The 11,557-nt window shown below is 35.8% G+C and overlaps 1 pseudogene; it reads left to right on the forward strand.

The window, feature by feature from the left end:
- Positions 1–7,446: 7,446 nt before the first annotated feature.
- Positions 7,447–8,274, forward strand: LOC145526744 (basic immunoglobulin-like variable motif-containing protein pseudogene; annotated as a pseudogene).
- Positions 8,275–11,557: the final 3,283 nt, after the last annotated feature.

Consider the following 11,557-nt stretch of genomic DNA (forward strand, 5'->3'; position numbering starts at 1 on the left):
AGGGTTGTACATCATATTCATTCTCTTGGTAAAAACAATAAAAAATTGCAGGTATGAACTATGGAAATACAAATTGTGCAATTTTCATGAGCTGCGTATGAATCAAATGTTTTTATATTTATATATAAATGGTGAAATTCATGCTAACAACTTACAGTTTTTAATTTTCCATACTTAGAACAGCATGAAGTAGCAAATAAAAAAAGAGAGATGCTTTCTATTTTAGTACACTCAATGTCATTTTTTCCTGCTTTTTGAACCAGGAGCTCTGTATTTTCCCTTAGCACTGAGGCCTGCAAATTATGTAGCCAGTCCTGTCTTTAAGTATTGAGAAGCTGTCAAGTTTATGGTAGCGGATACATGTTTTCAAAATTCTGATTTTAACTTGAAAGCTCAATTTTTATCATTGGCCACAAATACTGCCAGTTTCTTGCCTTGAAGTGACAGGCTCACTTCATTCTTTTTTGAGAAAATGTCTGCCAAATACTCAAGTCTGAATAACCATAGCTTCTTTCAAGCAAGAACAGTATTTCGTTTTGAAATAAAGGGGAGAGTTCAGCTCTCAACAATTGCACAATGAAATAGCCATCACCTTTGGTATACAGCAGAGCTGCTTTATACATATTTTTTCACAACAATATTAAAAAGACTTGTACTCAAAAATTGAGATTGAATAAAAATTAGTAATTTTTACTGCTCCATCCAAGGCCTTTTCCCCCCTTTCCTGTATATGTATGACAATGAAGAAATGTCTACCAGTATTGTTTATTGCTACTACTTTGATTCCAAGTAAGACTACTACTTTGGTTCCAGGTAAACAGTGTATCCTCCCATGGTATTTGCATCATCTGTGTAAATGTCAACACATTTTTTTTAAGTACATGATTTTTTAGTATTATTATGAAAATTTTGATAACATGACCTCCAGAAAGAGCATCTCTGGGGCCTTCAGAGGTTTACAAACCACACCAAGAATAACTCTGCTAGTTGATTTGTTATAAAGGGGAAAATATCATATGTTATTTGAAATGTATTTTGTACTTAAATAAGAAAGTAAGCTTCACTAAATCTTTAATCTGCAAATGGACACCAGAACCCTCATTTTTGCATGTCAAATGAATATCTATCCCACATAAAAGGTAAAATATACTAAGGGAAGAATGAGATTTCCTCAGTCCAAAGAGCTTGACAGTGATAACCTTACTCTTTTGTTCTTTTAATAACCTTACTCTTTTGTTCTTTTACTCTTTCTATTTTGACTTATGATGTCAAGAGTGTTTGTCTATTCCGTTATGCTTTTGAGCTGGCTAATCCCCACAAAAATGGTCAAAGACCTTGAAATATTTCTGCCAAGAAATAAGAAGGTAAAACTAATAAAGAAAACCAAAGCAAACCGAAACGATAGAGCTGGCACTCCCACTCCTTAAGTGAGCTTGTCATTTGTCATGATATTAGGTTAAAATCCATGATGAACTAATCAAATATGATAAGAAGTCAGTCAAAGTGTTCCAAAGTATCAAAAAAACTATTTGATAGTGAAGGATGATCAAGCTAACCCTAAAATGTATATACTCTATTTGAAACTTCAAAGATATATGTATATATATAACACCTATATATAATTATGAGTGTTTTCACTTATAAAAATTAGATAAATTAAATAAAATTATGTAAATACAAGTAAAAAGATTATCAGTGATGTAGTGCATTAGGATCTAAGGATTATTATTGAATCAGTTCTACACACATGAAGTTCATAGAGAAGAAAGAAGAGTACACCAAGAAAAAAAAAGAAAACAAAAATCTAGTATAATAATACCAATATTAGACAAAATAGAATTTAAGAAAAATTATTAATAGAAGAACATAAAATCCTGATAAAAGAACAACTCATAAAGAAATACAATAATCATGAATGTGTATCACTAAAACTATAATCTTGAAATATATGAAGCAAAATCAACACGATAGAGAAATTGACAAATCCACAAAATGGGAAAATTTTTATATCTCTCTTTCTGAAACTGATAGATAAAACAAATTAAAAATAATCAACAACATTTGGAAAATGACCAACACTGTTAATAAGCAAGTGTTAATAAACTTGGTAAGGTCTAATAAAATTTGACATACAGTCGACCCTTGAACAATGTGGGGTTAGGGGTGCTGACCCTTTGAGCAGTTGAAAATACACTTATATTATAGTCAGTCCTCTGCACCTGTGGTTCTTCCAACCCCTTGGATCCAATACCTACACACCATGTAGGACTGTAGTATTTACAACTGAAAAAAATCTACTTAAAAGTGGGCCCTCACACAGTTCAAACCCATGTTGTTCAAGGGTCAAGTTTATTCATAGTTTTCTACCCAGCACTATGAAATGGGTATTCCTTTAACTATTACAACAAAAAAATTAAAACAATCTAAATGTTCACTAAAAAGAAACAAGATAAAAAAATACATTCAACCATTAAAAATAAATTTATATTGTTTCAATATTTTTAAGTGAAGAAAAAATGAAGACGGAACAATGCATATAGTTTAACGTGCATGTGTGTGTCTGAGCGTGTACTAAGTTGCTTCAGTCGTGTCCGACTCTTTGCGACCCTATGGACTGTAACCCACTAGGCTCCTCTGTCCATGGGATTCTCTAGGCAAGAATACTGGAGTGGATTGCCATGGCCTCCTCCAGGGGATCTTCCCAACCCAGGGATCAAACCCATGTATCTTACATCTCCTGCATTGACAGGTGGGTTCTTTACCACTAGTGCCACCTGGGAAGCCCATAATTTAACATGTGCATGTAAAAAAATATCACACATATCAACAAAATATGTTTGAAAATAAAAATAAATTTATGACAGGTGCTAATTAAACTATTGATAATAATTACCCTTGAGAAAAGACAAAGAAAAAGATTTACATTTTAATCACTTGCGTAAGCATTGTTTGAAATTTTTATGACAAGTATGTAAATATAACAGGTATAATAGAGACAGAGAAGAAGAAAATGTAGCTTTCCCTATCCTTTGGTAATGGTAGGATGCTGCAGCAGAAAGCAAGCTCTGTATTGGCAAGACTGTGGAGAAAGAGGTGTTCTCATAATGTGAAAATGTAAACTGATATAAGAGAAGGAAATTTGTTAGTATTAATAATCACTGACATCATCTAAATGTTTTCTGGTTAACAGTTGCATATTGAGCTGTGTTAAATCCAACTCATTCCTGATAGTCACAGAAATAAAAATCAATTTATAAAAAGTTACAATTGATGTCAGTAAAACAAAGAGGGTTTGTACAATTAGTAAATACATATAAGTTCTATCATAAATGTATTTTGAAGGAGCAGGGTAGGGAATGGTTCTACTGAGAAAAGGAATATCTCTGACATCATGCTATACAAATCTGATGAAATCTGGAATGATTATGCTTTATTTTCTCTGTAAATACTCTTTTAGCAGAAAGTCTTCATTGTTTCAAAACCATTACTCTCTTGGGCTCCAAAACCACTGTGGATGGTGACTGTAGCCATGAAATTAAAAGACACTTGTTCCTTGGAAGAAAAGCTATGACAAACCTAGACTGCATATTAAAAAGCAGAGACATCACTTTGCCCACAAAGGTCCACATAGTCCAAGTCATGCTTTTTCCAGTAATCATGTATGGATGTGAGATTTGGACCATAAAGAAATCTGACCACTGAAGAATTGATGCTTTTGAATTGTGGTGTTGGAGAAGACTCTTGAGATTACCTTGGACTGCAAGGAGATCAAACCAGTTGGTCCTAAAGGAAATCAACCTTAAAATACATGAAAAGATCTTTAGGAGAGTTGTGACAAACAGTGGTCCAGAGAAAAAAAATTGTAATATCACTAACATTAACCTGGCTTCAATTCAGTATTATTTCATTTAAAACATGATAAACTGGCAGCAAAGAGCTAGTTAATTAATTGGTCGATATTACACTAAAATAACTTTATAAATGTTTGAATCTGTATTTGAGGACTGTTAGAAAATAATCTTAAAGAAAACATCAAAGATATTTTGAGAAAAGGATTGAAAAGTGTGAGAAAATAAAATAATTATTTGCCTTTATAAATAGAGCAGAAAAAAAAGTTAATGAACATAAATCATAAAAAAAGAAAATAAGTTCCAGTACATCCACATAAGCCAAAGTCGTTCAAACAAACCGAAATTTCAAAGAACATTCACAGACCAAATATCAACTTTAGGAAAGATAATGAAATGTAATGACAACTAGCATGTGAAAAAAAAAGAACACCTTATTTTCCATATATAATGTCAGTTTAATCCCAATATATCCTAATATTTAAGAAACAAAACCTGTGAGCTTTTAAAAATAAAGATATGTAAAAGAAAATCTAAATGATACTTGGGAAAATTTTATTTTATATTATCAACAGGAGATGACACATTAGAACTTCATTTCAAGGAAACAGATTCTAATTTCATGCACAGATGTTTTGGAAAAATCAGTAGGTCACAAGCTGTTATTTGACTAAATTGGCCCTTTCTTTGAATTGAAAACCAACTGTTTGCCTGCCAGAAAGGAGGACTCTTCATAAATGAATAAATAAATAAATGGAAAAAGTAAGAATGGATGAATGTATGAAAATGAATATATTTTCAAGTTCAATTAGATATTAAATATAGTGGTCATTAAAAATAATGAAATTTTTTGAAATTGAAATAATAAAAACCTGTTTCTCTGATAAAAGTCCCTAAATAAGAACCAAAATATAGTTGGGAATACACAGATGGTACAGGGTATTAATGAAGTATACAAATAAATAGAGCAAAGAAAAGAAGTGATTTAAATATAAGGAGAGATTAACAGTTAGGCCATTACACAAAATAAAGGACACCGAGTTTGTAATCAACCCAAATCTATTTTCTTCTATTTAAATTCCAAACTAATTGAGAGTTAGGACTTCTGATGCAGTAATTGATGAACACAGATCAAAAGGATTTATAAGTAATGGGACAGTTCTGAGAGCCCAAAATGACAGCTGAATATGACAGAGAAGCCAAAGGAAAAAGCTCAAATTTCTTGCATCTCTAAACACTGAAATGGCTGACTGTTTCCTTCTCAACATGAGCATGTTTAGATGTCTGAGAATTCATTTCACAGATAGAAATATAATCCTTTTTTTTTCAGTTGGCATTAAGCAAGGGAGAATCTGTCATATAGAGCCAATTCTAATTTTTTAATCTCAAGGCAATGAGTCTTAATTATTTCCTGTAAATTAATTATTTGAGAAAAAAATAGCACGCACTAGTGTGGGCCACAGTCACTAGACACTGGGAAAAGTTAATGGGCAGCTGGCCTGTTACCAGTGAAGGAGGAAAGCCTTTGGCCTGAGTCTTTAAACTTTATGCAACTCACTTGTTAGATCCCGTTTAAAAAAAATCAGAGAAGCATGGAAATTATGTAGTACATGCAAAGGAAATATTTATGATACAGTAAAATTTCAAAACTAGTATATACACTATGATGACAAGCATTCAAGGACATCATAAAGGTGAAAAAAAAGACGAGAAGGAATTACAGAAAACTTGTTAACAAATGGACTGGGTTAGTAGGATTATGCAACTTTTTTCCTTTGCAGTACTTACCAAACTTTTTTGATGATGCAATGTCATTATTAAAGATTTGAATTTAATGAAAAAATCATTTTAAGATTATTTAGATTGAAGGAGACTATTTCTTGTTCATTAAAAAAATACCAGGGTGCAACTTGAATTCTCCCCAAAGGGTTTACGTTTTAAAACAGTTAGACAAAGCTAACAAGTGCATGTTTCCAACCAACAAATGACAGGATCTTGACCTGCTACCTGTAATATTATTCACATTGTTTAAAATAAAAATTAGTCAGAGTTACAGTTATTTTGTTTCAGCTTTTTATTTTGTCTTGCTGCAAAGCTAGAGATGCTAGACAAACTGGTAGACATCATAATTTCTTACCCATATAGAGGTATTAGAATAAAAGTCATAAAATAATAGCAAGCAAAGTGCTAAGCCTTGCAGTCCCACTGGAGAATAACACAGTAGCAAAGCTTCTTTGGGGCTCCCCAGGTGGCTCAGTGGTAAAGAATCTGCCTGCCGATGCTGAGATGTGAGTTTGATCCCCAGGTCTGGAACATACCTTGGACAAGGAAATGGCAACCTACTCCACTATTCTTGCCTGGAAAATCCCACAGACAGAGAAGCCTGGAGGGTTACAGTCCATGGGGTCGCAAAGAGTCAGACATGACTTAGTGACTAAACAACAACAATACAAAAAGTTTCTTTCACAGACTCTTTATCTATTAATTCCCATAGATCTGAGTGCCAGGGCAACTATGTCCATCACCAATAGATGCCTATGAAGTTGTGCCTAATCATTTTCATCTGTGTATTTATTTATCTAATGGCCTATAACACTTGCTGTGTTTGTGTTTATTTTGGGTGGTGTGTTACAAACATCACTAACTTTATTATAAGTTACACTAACTACTGTGCATAAAAAAAATAAGCTACAAAGATAGATTGTGCAGCACAAGAAATATAGCCAGTATTTTATAACTATGAAAGGAGACTATAAAGTTTTGAATCACTATGATGTACACCTGAAACTAGCATAATATTGTAACTCAACTATACATCAGTTTTTAAAAGGTGGTAAAAATATTGTAAGTTGTAGGAGGTGGTACTGATGGTGCTGTTACGATTTAGTAAATGGATTTGTGAATAGCCTTTCAGATAACCATCTATTAATAATAGAAAGACCTAATTAGATAGTATAGTTACTCAGTGAAAAAGGAATTAGAGAAAGGTAAGCTATGGCCTGGGAAAAACGGGAGATATGAGAGACAGAAAATAAGCTGGGGAAGTTAAATTCACACATGTAGGGTAATGAGAGAGGAAGACAGTAAAATCAGGGGGAGACCTATCTGAAAGTGCATTGAGCTTTTTCATTCACTCCAAGCATCGTATTTATAGGAGGACTGGTGATATGGAGAAATGGAGCATTTTTAAGGACAAACTGAGAAGTTTGTTTAAAGTCACACTGAATTTTTCAGTTTTGAAGAAACTTCCAGAGAAGCTTTCTTGTAGGATGTTTGAACTAAAGGGCTGGAGCTTGATGGAGAGATTTGGCAAAAGATTAGGATTTAGGAGCAACTGATTATAGATGAAGATTTAAAACAAAAATAGAGGACAGCAGCTTCTACAATGTGAAGTTTTAGAACAGAAGGTCAAGGGATAAAATCGGAATCTTCTGATTGTTGACAGACTGGAGGAGAACGAGGAGCTAGAGATAGTGGAAAGGAGTAGAAGAAAAAGTGAGGAGCAGGGTAAAAGGGAGTTTGGGAAGGACTGAATCTGTCAACAGAACAACAGCACTGAGCTATCAAGGAATATACAGCACAAGAATTATATAGCACAATGGGAGCTGGAAATCTTCCAGCCATCACCCAAGAAGAAGCTTTACATATTTAGGGCTTTCAACCTCCATTTGAAGATATCAGGTTCGGCCCCTTCACTGGAAATTCGATGCTTATGAGGTGGTTTAGACAAATTAATGACCACTTCCATGTAAAAGGATGTGCATATGTTCTATATAAGCCTCATGGGAAGAATAAACAGCTGGAGAATTTGCTTCCGGGGCCTTGTCGAAGTTAACTCATGGATTGAAAGATGAATCATTAGCTTATATCTATCATTGCCAAAATCATTATTTTTGTTCAATTGGCTTTGAAACAACCCCTGTTAAGGTGAATAAAGCATTTAGCAGGGGTCCCCTTATACCACAGGAAGCAGAATATTGGATCTTAATTGGAGAATCAAGCAGAAAAATCCTGCTATTCACTGTACAAAATGGGCAGATACTGTTACTGATCTATACACTCAAAATCCAGAATATTTAGATATCTGGCACCTAGAGAAGGGACTGCAGTATCAAAAGACAAAGAAGGCTGGAGGAAATTTGCATTGCATCCTAGCATTCCAGAGACTTGGCTGGCAAAGATTTGGCCTTTGGAACTTTCCATTTGGAACCATTAGACAGGAATCACAGCCTCTAACACATGCCCAGGGAATTGCCAAATCTGAGAGTGAAGACAATATCTCCAAGAAGCAGCACAGGTGCCTGGGCCAGTCTTTTCAGTGCTAGTTTCCATCAGGACTCGACATGGAAAAAGATGTTCAGTGTCCACAAGAGAAGGAACAGTGGCTACCTACCATGGTTACAGTGATTACGATGGGAATGATTGACCACGCTGGATACCTACAATGGGTGTCATATACACAGCTGGTCTATGCAGGACTGCGTTAAGGCAGTATGAGATTTTAAGTCTACGTTAAATAGGAACAGATCTTGTGGTGCAAAACATAACCTTGTAGTTCCTCCAGTAAATAAACTTGTGTGTATGATTGTGCTGTGCTGTGCTTAGTCGCTCAGTCATGTCTGACTCTTCGTGACCCCATGGACTGTAACTCATCAGGCTCCTCTGACATGGGGATCCTCCAGGTAAGAATACTGGAGTGGGTTGCCATGCCCTCCTGCAGGGGATCTTCCCAACCCAGGGATCGAATCCAGGTCTCCTGCACTGCAGGCAGATTCTTTACCATCTGAGCCACTAGGGTGATTTCAGACATATAAACAGATAAGCACAGATATTTTTGTCCTTTTAAAGTTAACAATATTAAACATTCTGGACAGTTTTGCAAAGTCCAATAAAATTACATATAAACAAATCAGCCACAGTTTCACTCAATACCATCACGATTTGAAATACTTAAGCATGAAGTGTTTTCTTATGACTAGACCCCCAGATATTTGTTGCAGTTCTATTCCTAAGCTCAGAATTTAAGGTTCTAACTCTCTGCCCTTAAAAAAAAAATTGGGCCTGTTGACTTCTAGTTTTTCTCTTGTGGTTAAAGCCCATTTAAAACAATTTAGTGAGTCTAGAAACTCTTTTTACTTGTAGCAGTATCTTGCCTGCCTTATATTTTTCCTTATTAACTTTGTCAATAAGAGGCAAAAGAGAAAAGACTCCAGGCACTGATCTTTTCTGCTGGTGCAGATGGGTGACTTAGTGCATCAATTCAGGTTTTCTGGACTTTCTTGGTATGTTGTTGTTACATATTGACAAGAACTTTAGGTCTTGACTTCTGTAAGCCTACAATAAACCTTGGTTTAGGGGTAGAGTAAACAAAAAAGTGGCTTTCCCTAGTGGCCCAGTGGTAAAGAACCAACCTGTCAATGCAAGAGACGTGGGTTCGATCCCTGGGTTGGGAAGATTCCCCTGGAGAAGGAAATGGCAACCCACTCCAGTATTCTTGCCTGGAAAGTCCCTTGGACAGAGGAGGCTGGCAGGCTACAGTCCATAGGGTCACAAAGAGTTGGATGCAACTTAGCGACTAAAACGACAAAAAGAACATCAAGGAATAAGGGGTTTCCCTGATGACTCAGTGGGTAAAGAATCTGCCTGCAATGCAGTAGACACAGGAAACATAGATTCAATCCTGGGTCCAGAAGATCCCCTGGAGGAGGGCATGGCAACCCACTCCAGCATTTTTGCCTAGAGAATCCCATGGACAGAGGAGCCTGGTGGGCTACAGTCCATAGGGTCGCAAAGAGTCAGACTTGACTGAAGTGACTTAGCATGCATGCACGCAAGGAATTCAGTGTGGCTGCAGCATAAAGTATGTGTCAGAAAATGTATCTGACAAAGAAAGCAAATGCCACCTTCCTCAAAAGGATTCTAGGCTAACGGCAGGAATAACTTTTGTTATTCACCCTAGTAATAGCTTCTGTGAGAGCGAAATCACTTTGCATGCTTCAAGACATGGTCCTGTATTCCTCTGCAGGCACCCCTCCCCCTCCACTGCACATGCTTGATGTGTATTGACAAAAATTAAGTAGAATTGAATCTTGACACAGCTGGCTGGGTGTAAAGTGCTTTCTATTATGCAAACTTCTCCCTGCCAGTGTTTACCCACCTAACATAAATTGAAGCTCTAGTTAAGCACTTATGTAACAAACAGAAGTCAACCAAGGCAATTCTGAATCTCTTTTTTAAAATATTTTTTAAACTAAAGGATAGCCTTATTATAATTATTTGGAGAAGTGTTCTCCAGCTTACACTTTCCTTTTAAATATATAATAAGGTGCCAAAGAGTCTTCTCTTGCAGATAAAATCAATGCTTCTAGCTATAAGATATGAAAGGTAAAGTTATTTTATTTTCTGTGAATACATTTGAAAGTACTGATACTTGCTGGAAATATTTGTTTACCAAGTCTCTTGCCAATTCATGTATATATTCATTCAACAACATTTTACTATATATTATACCACCTAAGTACCAGGAACCATGCAATATACCTGACATAACAGGCAGTGAAAACAGAAACAATCCCTAATCACGTTGAGCTCAAAGTTAAATAACACAAATAAATATATAGATAAACACTGAAGTCTATTGTAGAAAAGGAAAATGTGATTTTATGAGAGCATAACACATATATTAAAAAAAATTAACCTGATTTGGAGACTGGTGAAAGCTTTCCTTAAAAATTATATTTAAGTTATAATATAAATACCGAGTAAGCATTAACTTGAAGGAGAAATAAGACTCTTCCAGACCAAGTCTACTGGGAATTTGCTAAGACAGATTCCAGGTGCTCTCACCACACACAAAAACAGATAACTATATGAGGAACGAGATATTAATTAGCAATCATTTCATTGGGTGCTCAGGTGCTTCAGCACTGACTCTTTGCAGTCCTAAGGACTGCAGACCACCAGGCTCCTCTGTGCATGGGATTCTCCAGGCAAGAATACTGGAGTGGGTTGCCGTGCCCTCCTCCAGGGGATCTTCCCAACCCAGGGATCAAACCCACGTCTCCTGTATTGCAGGCAGATTATTTAGTGCTGAACCACTGGGGGAGCCCAATCATTTCATTATATATATGTAAATCAAACCATCACGATGTACACCTTATGTGTATACAATTTTCATTTTAAAAAGATTAAGTGGGGAGATGCTGTGGCTACAGGAAACTGGCAATGTTGTCTTTATGTACCTATCTTCATCATACGCCCTTGTAATTGGAGTGCAGAAGGATGTGGTAGAACTCCCTGCGGTCTTCTAAGAACGATATAAATCAGAGATCATAGGATAAATAGGCTTCACCTTGAGAAAGGAGTCAGATTACTTCCTGCCAGTAGATCAAGGGAGAGCTATCTTTCTTTAAGGAATTCTGTAAGGGGCCCTCTACCAACTCTGTTCCCTTGAAGTCTGCATTCTCAGAAAAGGAATGGATCTAGCAAAAGTCTCCCACCAGGACACAGAGAGCAGGAAGATTTCTTTGGCGGTTTCCAAAAAGGAAGATGTTAGTATGAGACCACATCAAATGACTGGTTTTAAACATCTAAAAAAAAAAAAAAAATAACCTTGTCCTAGACTAAATAAAAATGAGGCAGCATAAGGCCGTAAAAATACTTAACTTCCTCAGGTTTATGAATGAAGATTCAGAGCAAGAGAAGCAATG

This window comes from Giraffa tippelskirchi, chromosome 2, assembly GCF_054371585.1.
Source record: "Giraffa tippelskirchi isolate mGirTip1 chromosome 2, T2T-mGirTip1v1.2.pri, whole genome shotgun sequence".
NCBI classification, from domain to species: Eukaryota; Metazoa; Chordata; class Mammalia; order Artiodactyla; family Giraffidae; genus Giraffa; species Giraffa tippelskirchi.